This window comes from Ranitomeya variabilis, chromosome 5 (assembly GCF_051348905.1).
Source record: "Ranitomeya variabilis isolate aRanVar5 chromosome 5, aRanVar5.hap1, whole genome shotgun sequence".
NCBI classification, from domain to species: domain Eukaryota; kingdom Metazoa; phylum Chordata; class Amphibia; order Anura; family Dendrobatidae; genus Ranitomeya; species Ranitomeya variabilis.
This window is the reverse complement of record NC_135236.1, coordinates 348774922-348787590: the sequence shown is the minus strand read 5'-3', so window position 1 is coordinate 348787590 and position 12669 is coordinate 348774922. Positions and strand designations below refer to the sequence as shown.

Genomic DNA, 12669 nt, shown 5'->3' with positions numbered 1-12669 from the left:
TCAGCTTCCGTTAGGACCTGAGGGGGATAGCCTCTATTTTTAAAGCGCGATTTTAATTAATCAATTTGTTCGTTAAAGATATGGTTGTTATTATTGATTTTTCGTAATCTGGCCATTTGACTAAAAGGGAGTCCTCTCTTAGTATGCATTGGATGTGCACTATCAAAGTGTAGTATACTATTCGTTGCTGATGGTTTTCTAAAAACCTTTGTCGTTAGTTCCCCTTCTATAATGTCTATTTTTACATCTAAATATTCTAAGCTGTTGGCTCCATAACACGATGTAAATTGCATATTATCTGTATTACATGAATTTAAATATGTGACAAAATTATTAAATTCACTCTCACTGCCGTCCCAGATTATGAAGATGTCATCCACAAATCTCATAAAGAGACGAATATGTTTGAGAAATGGGTTATTTATGTTTGTAATATAGGTATCTTCAAAGACTGCTAGAAAAAGGTTAGCATACGTACATGCGGTGGGCGTACCCATTGCAGTCCCAACTAATTGTTTGTACCATTTGTCCATAAATTTGAAAGAGTTATGAGAAAGGATGAATTCCAAACCTTCTATAATAAAGGAGGTTATTGCTGGGTCAAGGTCCCTATTATGAAGAATTTTTTGGATTGCTAATATGCTTCTATCTTGGGGTATGCGAGTATACAAATTTACTACATCTATTGATGTCAGAGCAAAAGTGCATTGCCAATCTATCTCCTTAAGTGCTAGAACCAGATCACCTGAGTCTTTAATATACGACGGGACTGTTGATAACAATGGTTTTAGCAACCAGTCTATATAATGGGATAATGATTCTGTTACTGAATTAATCCCGGAAATTATGGGACGTCCTGGTGGCTCTTTCATGCGCTTATGCACTTTAGGTATGCTGTACCAATGAGGATATTGCGGGAATTCAGGCAAAAGACTCTCTGCACGTTTGTTGGATAGTACTCCTTTTTCTACAAACTTTCTCAACAAAGATCTTAATTTAGTTAAATATTTCTGGGTTGGATTATTGGGCAACAGGCAGTAAGTAGTTGGATCATTTAGTTGTGTTAGGGCTTCTTGAATATAGTAATCTCTATCTAGCACAACAATATTGCCCCCTTTATCTGCCCTTCTTATAACAATATCTTCCCATTTTTGTAATTCCCTTAGTGCTGATATTTCTTTAGTAGAAAGATTATTTTGTGGTGTACGGTAAATAATAGCTTCTACATCTTTAATCACTAAGTCGTGGAATAAATCGATGGCATTACCCGGGGAGATCGGTGGCATGAACCGAGATGGCGTGCCTCCTCTAAAGGGTTTTTTCTGAATATTATGTACCCTTGTATCATCAGATACAGAAATTACTGAAGGATCACTAATGCTCAATAACAATGCCGCATCTGTAATATCTGAAGTTTCATGAGATGGATATACCATAAAGCCTAATGAGCCTATGTTGTTTTCTATAGAAGAAGAAAAAGTGTTACTTTCCATTAGAGGGACAACATTTTGAGACAAATACTTTTTATCTTTACGAAAATGTTTTTGCAGATGTAACTTTCTCACGCTTTTGAATAGATCTATTCTAAAATCCGTTAAATCGAAGTTTTCTGGGATGCAATAATTTAAGCCTTTGGAGAGGAGCGAAATGTGATCCGCATTCAAAGTTCTTTCAGATAAGTTCAGTATCTGGAGGTCATCTTGGTGAAGCTTTATTTCCTCCATGAAACTTGCTTGCGTTTTCCCCGGGTTGATGCGTTTTCTCCTTCCTCGTCTGATTTTCTTTCTAAAGGGAGGGACGCAGCTGTTTTTGACCAGGTTTGATAACTAATTTCGCCTATATCTTCTGTAGCACTGGATTCAGAATCGGTTATCCAACCGTCCTGTCTTTTTTTCTTATAATTTCTATTGCCTTTTTGACTCCGAGATCTATTAAAATACAGAGATTGTTTTTTGTTTTTATTCCATGAAAATATTTGACCGTTGTCAAAGTCATTTTTGTCTCTTAAAAATTTCTCTTTCTTTTGTTGCTTAATATCCATTTGGAGTAAAGTGAGTTTTCTTTCCATTTTATTAATAAAGGTCTTATATTGGCTTTCCGTTAGGCGAGTTGATAATTCTGTTTTAAATTTATCCAGATCTTCACACAAGAGGGAATATTCTTTCTCATTCTGATTGGTTACTAGAAGTAATAGGCTGCGTGAGCATTTTTGTACTTATTATTTGTAATAAAACCTTAGAAATGAAAATCCATAATATTGCGGAAAAAGAAATGCGTTTATTTTGGACCATCAAATCTCTGAAATCTTATATAGACTGCGATAGAGTTCCCAGAGGCTTACGAGTTTTTAAGGAAATTTCACAATTTCAGCACGACACCTCTTTTCAAGAAGAATGGGAGAAAATACCTCTCCAATGCTCACGCAGCCTATTACTTCTAGTAACCAATCAGAATGAGAAAGAATATTCCCTCTTGTGTGAAGATCTGGATAAATTTAAAACAGAATTATCAACTCGCCTAACGGAAAGCTAATATAAGACCTTTATTAATAAAATGGAAAGAAAACTCACTTTACTCCAAATGGAAATTAAGCAACAAAAGAAAGAGAAATTTTTAAGAGACAAAAATGACTTTGACAACGGTCAAAGGAGGGAATCATATAAAATTATTAAAGCAACGAGAAACCTTTTGGATCTATACGCTCGACACCCTGCACCCACGGGGCTTGAACCGTGAGATGGACTGGCTAATTTGATTTTTCTCCTACATAGGCCAACTGACTACTTGCACAACCGTCTTCAATAACAAACGCGTTGTGGCTGGTAAGATGCATACCCTAATAGTCCTTTTATAAGTTTCCTTACATAGATTTTTTTTAAAATAATTTTAAACATTTTTTTCATTTCTTTTCATTTCATTTTTTTCATTCCATTTTTTTCATTCCATTTTTGTTACCAATTTATTACATAGGAGGTTTCATCCTCAAGTACAAAAAGTTGTAACCCATCTTATCAAACCCCCATTTTATTTTTTATTTTTTCAGTTTATATTCATTTTTTCATTTTATTAGTCCATTTTCATTTCATTACTTTTATTTCATTTCTTTTCTTTGACTTTTTCCTTATTTTCTTCATTAAGGTTTGGACTCCTACCATAATATTATACTGTATCTCATGTGATTGTTGTATATTCATGGCTGTGATGTGTCCACTCGTGCAGCCTGGTGCCCTACAAGGTTTACATTGCTTTGCACTCCCATACAAGGGCCATTTGCATTTAGCATACTTTCTCTCTCATATCAAAAGAAATAAAAAAAAGGGGGGGCACACTGTGAATTATTCAGACAACAGACGCTGATGTTCCCCCATTATGCACAGCATACTAGCATAGACCAGTAGGGTCACACGGTATGATACACGAGTGCTAAGTATTCACATCCAGACCCACACTCGATTCTGCCTACACAGCCCGATCAGTGTACAGACGCAGGCGCTGTGAACCAGAGTCCTGCCAAGTGTGGTGTGCGCAAGCGTCGCTTTGCCTGTCCACACACAGGGAGGAAACTCTCGTGCGCAGGCGCCGGCTCTGTAAACAGATGCAGGCGCTGCATACCAGCACTCTTACATATGTGATGTGCGCAGGCGCCGCTCTTCCTGCCCACACATAGCGAGGGAACTCTAATGCGCAGGCGCCGGCGTCCCCTCGCACTTCCAGTCATAGGACCGGCTGGGGAAACAGATAAAACGCCAGGCCTCACTGAACACACCGAGCTGCCTCACCGCCGTGACACAGGACTGTGTCGGCTTCCTCCACTACGCCACCAACGCTTGCTTCTGACATGCACACAGGACCAGGACGTGAGATTACAGCATAATAATCTGATAAGTATAACTTCATCCTTATGAACCCTTTAGCTCATATCACCATCCCTCTTACACAGGTGCATTAATCCTGTATCTACAGGCAGCATTTCCTAATATACAGAGGAGACACCTCTACTACCAGTGGCCAGCATTTGGGTGGTCCCCTGCATTAATTGGTGACACAGGTACTAATACCTTGAATAGGTATAATAACGGGTCCTCCGTACCATTCCCTATACGAGACATGGTCCAATTAATAATTACTCCCACTTCTCTTCCCTTGCACATAGCATTATACCCTCATATTACGTCTGGGACACTGCTAAATATACTGAACGGATACAAGCTGACATCCAATATTGACTGCATCCACAGGACAGGTATTCCAACAGCTCCGTATACCCCACAGTTCAACCAGTCTATATCATTGGGTCTCATTGTTCTTATGTGTATATATATATATATATATATATATATATATATATATATATATATATATACAGTGGGGCAAAAAAGTATTTAGTCAGTCAGCAATAGTGCAAGTTCCACCACTTAAAAAGATGAGAGGCGTCGTTAATTTACATCATAGGTAGACCTCAACTATGGGAGACAAACTGAGAAAAAAAATCCAGAAAATCACATTGTCTGTTTTTTTTATCATTTTATTTGCATATTCTGGTGGAAAATAAGTATTTGGTCAGAAACAAAATTTCATCTCAATACTTTGTAATATATCCTTTGTTGGCAATGACAGAGGTCAAACGTTTTCTGTAAGTCTTCACAAGGTTGCCACACACTGTTGTTGGTATGTTGGCCCATTCCTCCATGCAGATCTCGTCTAGAGCAGTGATGTTTTTGGCTTTTCGCTTGGCAACACGGACTTTCAACTCCCTCCAAAGGTTTTCTATAGGGTTGAGATCTGGAGACTGCCTAGGCCACTCCAGGACCTTGAAATGCTTCTTACGAAGCCACTCCTTCGTTGCCCTGGCGGTGTGCTTTGGATCATTGTCATGTTGAAAGACCCAGCCACGTTTCATCTTCAATGCCCTTGCTGATGGAAGGAGGTTTGCACTCAAAATCTCACGATACATGGCCCCATTCATTCTTTCATGTACCCGGATCAGTCGTCCTGGCCCCTTTGCAGAGAAACAGCCCCAAAGCATGATGTTTCCACCACCATGCTTTACAGTAGGTATGGTGTTTGATGGATGCAACTCAGTATTCTTTTTCCTCCAAACACGACAAGTTGTGTTTCTACCAAACAGTTCCAGTTTGGTTTCATCAGACCATAGGACATTCTCCCAAAACTCCTCTGGATCATCCAAATGCTCTCTAGCAAACTTCAGACGGGCCCGGACATGTACTGGCTTAAGCAGTGGGACACGTCTGGCACTGCAGGATCTGAGTCCATGGTGGCGTAGTGTGTTACTTATGGTAGGCCTTGTTACATTGGTCCCAGCTCTCTGCAGTTCATTCACTAGGTCCCCCCGCGTGGTTCTGGGATTTTTGCTCACCGTTCTTGTGATCATTCTGACCCCACGGGGGGGGTTTTGCGTGGAGCCCCAGATCGAGGGAGATTATCAGTGGTCTTGAATGTCTTCCATTTTCTAATTATTGCTCCCACTGTTGATTTCTTCACTCCAAGCTGGTTGGCTATTGCAGATTCAGTCTTCCCAGCCTGGTGCAGGGTTACAATTTTGTTTCTGGTGTCCTTTGACAGCTCTTTGGTCTTCACCATAGTGGAGTTTGGAGTCAGACTGTTTGAGAGTGTGCACAGGTGTCTTTTTATACTGATAACAAGTTTAAACAGGTGCCATTACTACAGGTAATGAGTGGAGGAAAGAGGAGACTCTTAAAGAAGAAGTTACAGGTCTGTGAGAGCCAGAAATCTTGATTGTTTGTTTCTGACCAAATACTTATTTTCCACCATAATATGCAAATAAAATGATAAAAAAACAGACAATGTGATTTTCTGGATTTTTTTTTCTCAGTTTGTCTCCCATAGTTGAGGTCTACCTATGATGTAAATTACAGACGCCTCTCATCTTTTTAAGTGGTGGAACTTGCACTATTGCTGACTGACTAAATACTTTTTTGCCCCACTGTATGTATATATATATATATATATATATATATATATATATATATATATATTGCAGCTACAAGTCTCGGTCCAGCCGCTTATACGGTTTTTATGCATGGGCTTATGTTCGCTAGCACTCCTGCTAGGTCAGTATCTCTATGATGTACTATTCTATTTGGGGTGGAGATATAAGTAACCGGGCTCTAAAGAGGGAATTACTATCAATATTATATTATGTACTATATATACATGTGTCGGGTGCAGGCCCACCCCCCGCCTCTGCCATGGACCCTGTGGCTCTGCTGCCTCCTTATGCTATATTGTTCTTTTCAGGTTATGCTTCTTCATCGCTTTATTTGACTCACCAAACATAAAGGGTCCTTTCTTTGTATGCAATACAGTTCTAACAGGGTATGTTCTTCCTCCACAATTGTTTTCTCCAGATCCAACATGAACTCCTTCTCTCAACTCCTCCTCTCAAGTGCCTAGCAATTCATGTTTTTTTGAAATAGATGATTCCTAGTCGTTAATCTTTATAGAATACATCCAACTATCGGCGATTGTATCACCGAGATATGGATTTCTTCTGTGTACAATTGAAAATATGTATATACTTACCTGTGAGTGACACTGTTTTATCTTCTACTTGTTACAGCGATTTTGTGAACAAGGCTACGGGTTGGCCGAAACGTCAATTCGCCAAGTACCTTTTTTCCTCTGACACAAATTGAATAAACTTTTGGAATTATGCATTTGAAAACCATACGAGTGCAGTGATCTTTTGAATTTTATAACGTGTGGGACTCAATATCCCGTTCACTAGCACCGTGGACTTCATTGATTGTGTGCTAGCTTTTCATTTCTTTCTATGGTCCACATGCATAGCCTCATGTTTAATTATGAGCTGTGACTGTTTAAATAGGCACAGAAGTGGGATCATTGCAATGACTATGGTGCCATCGCTACTCATCATCTTTGTAATGTCCTCAAAGTCTTGGAGAACAGCACAAATGTCAGACATCCATGCAAACTATTCAGCTGTTATGTGCGGAGGCTTACTAAAAAACCGATGGGTATGTTGAAGCTGGTGCTCAGAAACTGGCCTCTGCTGCTCACAAAGTCTTGCCAGCATGTGAAGTGTGGAGTTCCAGTGTGTGGGCATGTTGCACCCCAGTCATAGAGCTGACACTCGCATGAGCTGCAGCAACAGCAGACCGGTGACAGCTATAATCAATCTGGGAAATTGGACGCTGATGTGGCATACCTTGAGCTGAAGCTCTGGCAAATCTGGGTATGTTTTCAGATACAGTCGAACTACCAAGTTGAGCATGTTTGTCAAGCATAGTATGTCTGTTAGCTTGCCAAGCTTTACAACTGCCACTAGGCTACACCAATTATCACACACGGTCATGCCAGTTTGGAGATTCAGTGACAAAAGCCACAAATCTGTTTTGCCTGTGAACTCTGCTGCAGTGTACGGTTGTCTCCAAGACAAATTAGCTTCAGCAAAGCCTGTTGTCGCTTTGCTGAGGCAGTGCTTCCAGCTTCCAACTGATGTGGACAACGTGCTCTGAGATAACACATTGGAGACGGAGGATGAGGAAAAGCAGGAAGGCGTGCAGGATGTACGACATAGAGGAAACCCTGACAGAAGTAGGGCCAGCAATCCTTGGTGTTGGGAGCACATGTGCCGAGCAAGGGTAGGACTCAACTCCAGCTTGCACAATGTTCACCCAGTGTGCTGTCAGAGAACTGTAGTGTCCCTGGCTACCAGCGCTTTTCCACGTGTTGGTCGTTAAGTGGACAATCTCAGTAATGTTATGTTAAAGGTGATGTTCCTAGACACATGCTGGTACAAGCTGGGATGCCAGACCTTGGAGAAAAAGTGTTGGCTGTGGACATAGTATCATGGAACAGCTGCTGCCATGAGTTGGCAGAAATCCTCCTTGTCAACAAGACTACACAGCAACATTTCCATGGCAAGCAGCCTTAAAAAATGTGTCCATTTAGCCTTTGGGCCTGTGGGTGGGTGGCTGGAAACTTTCTCCATCGTTCCAAGGCCTGGTGTAGGGACTGCTGAACGCTGTGCTGGGACAAGGATTTGGAAGTGCCTGATGATGGTGCATCTGAATGTGCAGGTCCAGGGAAGGAGGCATCTGCACCAGTGTCATGGACAGGGGACTGAGAAGCACCTAGCACAGGGGAAGAGACAGTGGTGTCACTCGCTGGCAGTGTTGGCACTAATTGTGGACCCAGGAGTTTGGACCACAGAGTCAGGTGTTTGGATGACATGTGCCTGATCATGCTGGTGGTGGTTATACTCTGTGGTATGGCCTTTGCTAATCTTGGCATGGCATAGGTTGCAAAGAGCCATTTTTTTGTCTCAGAACTCTCTTTAAAAAGTCCCAGAATGGAGAACATCTATCTTTTTGATGGAGAAATTCACGAGTTTCGGTACTCTGCTGAACAGTTGCCCGCCTTTTTCCCTCTGGTCACTCCACTGCCTGTTCCTGCCTGTTTTGGTGCTGCAACTCCTCCCCCTCAGCGCTGCTGACCTCACTGCATGCCAGATTCCCAGGTTGGGTCGGTGACTTTATCATCCGCCACTTTGTCTTCCACTGCTGCACCCTGGTCCTCCTGACTTGGTGACTTAAAAATAACCTGGCTTATCGGCAACTGTGTCTAATTATCATCTTCCTCCTTAGACAAAATTTGTTGTTCACCTCTGTCATTTTCCTGTGGCAGTTGCTGCTTTAAGTTTTGTGCATCGCTAAACAGCATCTCCTCCTGTCCATCTTGGAATATGGAGGGTGACAGGCCACAGTCAAGAAGTGATGTTGTAAAGAGCTACACAGAGTGTCCTAGTGTGGGATTACTTTTCTCCTGTGACTCAACATGGTGGGAGAAAGGAAGATCAATTGTTTGCTTTCCACCCAATCACCTGTTCACACTGCTCTTGCTTCTGAAGTGGCAAATCATGTCTTTCTGGGACAGGAACCTATGTGTCATGAATGGGCGTCTATCTTGTGTTCCAGCAACAGGTGTAGTCGCACCTGCCTCATGTCCCCTGCATCTGTGTGCACCATCAGCAGCACTTCCACTTCCCCTTCCCCAACCCTTACCACACTACTTACGCATTTTCTAATTGTTAGGTCTCTTGAGGACAAATTTATATTTAAATTAAAAAAATTGTTCACCTGCAACAGCCAAAGCAGTTTTTGGAATTTAATACCACCGTTATGTTCCACAAATCATGTAATACTCTATAGATGATTAACTGAACCCAGAAAAATGTTTCTATGTTTTTTTAGTGTTATATGCAACCAAAATGTGCAACAGAACACATAATAGTATATGGATGAGTAAATGAATACAGAAAAATATTTAAATGGTTTTTGGGAGTGTCATATTGTTAGGGCTAGCGGAACGCACCAAATAATTAGGAAGATGGTATAAGGTGTGTTTGCAGCCTGGGGTCCACCGTGCAGAGATGGAACCTGCTGCTGAGTAGTGTTGAGCATTCCGATACCGCAAGTATCGGGTATCGGCCGATACTTGCGGGTATCGGAATTCCGATACCGAGATCCGATACTTTTGTGGTATCGGGTATCGGTATCGAAACAACATTAATGTGTAAAAGAAAGAATTAAAATAAAAAATATTGCTATACTCACCTCTCCGACGCAGCCTGGACCTTACCGAGGGAACTGGCAGCGTTCTTTGCTTAAAATGCGCGCGTTTACTGCCTTCCGTGATGTCACGGCTTGTGATTGGTTGCGTGCCGCCCATGTGACCGCGACGCGACCAATCACAGCAAGCCGTGACGTAATTTTCAGGTCCTGAATGCAGAATTAGGCATTCAGGACCTGAAATCCGTGACGTAATTTTCAGGTCCTGAATGCAGAATTAGGCATTCAGGACCTGAAATTACGTCACGGCTTGCTGTGATTGGTCGCGTCGCGGTCACATGGGCGGCACGCAACCAATCACAAGCCGTGACGTAATTTTAAAATGTGCGCGTTTCCTGCCTCCCGTGACGTCACGGCTTGTGATTGGTCGCGTCGCCCATGTGTCGGCCGATACTTTCCGATACCGATACTTTCAAGTATCGGACGGTATCGCTCAACACTACTGCTGAGTAATGACGGGCTATATGGGGGTATAATGTGAATACACACACGGGTTAGCTTCACCCGGTATGAAGGAATCGAACCCTGTTGCGTCACAGGGCCGCAGTACTGCACAAAGAGCGCAAGCAAGGAGCCACAGAACTCTATCCCAAGACTCAGGGAAAGAGTTCCTCTAGACCTCTTGCGCTCGACACCACTACAGGAGTGTCAGAATTAAGCAGAAATAATAATTAAATGCACAAGAGTGCGTGCAGTGCAGCTCTGGCGGACGCCACTAACCAACCAGACCGCACTGGCGGTCACTGCAATCAGATGCTGTATCATGTGTTAGGTGTGCAGGTAGCACTGTCGGCGCTAGATAGCAAGCATCCACCATTCACGAGCAGTCAACAACACTAGGAAGGGGGATGATTAAAGAGCGATAGTCACATATCTACACACACACGTTTTCAAGTATTTACTAGCGCATGGCCGAGAGGCCATGCAAACCTTTTATAGCAGCAGTGCTACGGGACCTTCCAGATGGTCCAATAGGAGCCGCAACAGGACCTGAGCATGTGACCCCCGACCTCCAATGGGAGGTCGTCCCGTGGGCATGCTCAGTATGGGAAAAGTAGGACTTAGCCCCAGAAAGACCTGCTCGCTGTTGCTCAGTGCTGGCTACAAAGGCAGAGCCTGGAAGGGCAACAGTAACCAGTTGCGCAGTATCAGCTTGAGCCAGACGCTGGGACCGACGTCTCCGCCGAGCAGGCTCCACTGTGGTTGGAGAAGAATGGGAGACCGCAGCAGAAATGGTTTGAGATTCCCCCTGTGCAGAGATGGGAACTCGACACCTAACACATATGACACCAAAATGTACCAAAGAACATATAATAGCGTATGGATGAGTAATTGAATACAAAAGAATGTTTCAACACTTTTTCGGAATATTTTATAACACAGAAATGTACCACAAACCATGTAATGCAAGAAAAGAGAAAATTTTTAGTCAGCTCACCATCCTCATCTCACTCCAGGAGTCCATCTGTCAGCCAGAGTTGCGGCTCGGCAGCCACAGCAACGAAATCCAGAAAAATGTGTATGACCCGGCGATTAAGAATCCACTGCACCTGTAGAGGTCTTGTATTATAAAACTTCCATTTATTGAAGAATGGTTAAAAAATGTAAAAGTTCATAGGTACACGCAGCCAGATCAGCCAGTGGACATCTAGAACCAACATGTTTCAGCCAGACAAGGCTTTAATCAAGGTCTCCATGATTGACCATGATTAAGGCCTTGTCACAGGCCAAAACATGTTAGTTCTAGATGTCCTCTGACTGCATGTAACTATGCTCTTTTATATTTTTTACCATTCTTCAATAAAATGGAAGTTTTATTATACAAGACCTCTGAAGGTGCAGCGGATTCTTCATCGCCGGGTCATTCACAGACCATGTAATAGTATATGATTAAGTAATTGAATTCAGAAAATGTTTTAAAACTTTTTTTGGAGTATTATATAACACAGAAATGTACTATAAAGCACCTAATACTCTCTGTATGACAATATAGTCAATTTTTTTGTTTAAAAAAATTTAGTTTACTGCCACATTTATATTTTTAGCAACGGACTGCAAAGCCCTAATCCCTTCCTACAGACTGTGTTCAGCCACTCTCCTTGCTCCTGCAACTCCCTCTCCCTCCTTAGGGCCCCGTCACACATAGCGAGATCGCTAGCGAGATCGCTGCTGAGTCACAAGTTTTGTGACGCAACAGCGACCTCCATAGCGATCTCGCTATGTGTGACACGTACCAGAGATCAGGCCCCTGCTGCGAGATCGCTGGTCGTGTCGGAATGGCCTGGACCTTTTTTTGGTCGTTGAGGCCCCGCTGACATCGCTGAATCGGTGTGTGTGACACCGATCCAGCGATGTCTTCACTGGTAACCAGGGTAAACATCGGGTTACTAAGCGCAGGGCCGCGCTTAGTAACCCGATGTTTACCCTGGTTACCAGCGTAAATGTAAAAAAAAAAAAACAGTACATACTCACCATCTGATGTCCGTCAGGTCCCTCGCCATCTGCTTCCTGCTCTCACTGACTGCCGGCCGTACAGTGAGAAGTGAGAGCACAGCAGTGACGTCACCGCTGCGCTCTGCTCTCACTGTACGGCGGCTCAGTGAGAGCAGGAAGCAGACGGCAAGGGACCTGACGGGCACCGTAAGGCGAGTATGTACTGTTTGTTTTTTTTTGGTAACCAGGGTAAACATCGGGTATCTAAGCGCGGCCCTGCGCTTAGTAACCCGATGTTTACCCTGGCTACCCGGGTGCTGCAGGGGGACTTCGGCATCGTTGAAGACAGTTTCAACGATGCCAAAGTCGTTCCCCTGATCGTTGGTCGCTGGAGAGAGCTGTCTGTGTGACAGCTCCCCAGCGACCACACAGCGACTTACCAACGATCACGGCCAGGTCATATCGCTGGTCGTGATCGTTGGTAAATCGCTTAGTGAGACGGGGCCTTTAGGCTAAAGACAGATTGTATGTGAAGCAAACAGCAAAGCAGAAACTTAGTCCTTGAAACAACTATTAGTATGATGGTTCAACTTCAGCACCA

The 12669-nt window shown here is 43.0% G+C and overlaps 1 long non-coding RNA gene across 1 annotated transcript; it reads left to right on the top strand.

Annotated features, from left to right (window-relative positions):
* Nucleotides 1–2776: 2776 nt before the first annotated feature.
* LOC143773659 (uncharacterized) lies at nt 2777–6660 on the top strand. Its single transcript, XR_013215284.1, has 3 exons — nt 2777–2822; nt 6280–6357; nt 6602–6660. It is a non-coding gene; the product is annotated as an uncharacterized LOC143773659 (long non-coding RNA).
* Nucleotides 6661–12669: the final 6009 nt, after the last annotated feature.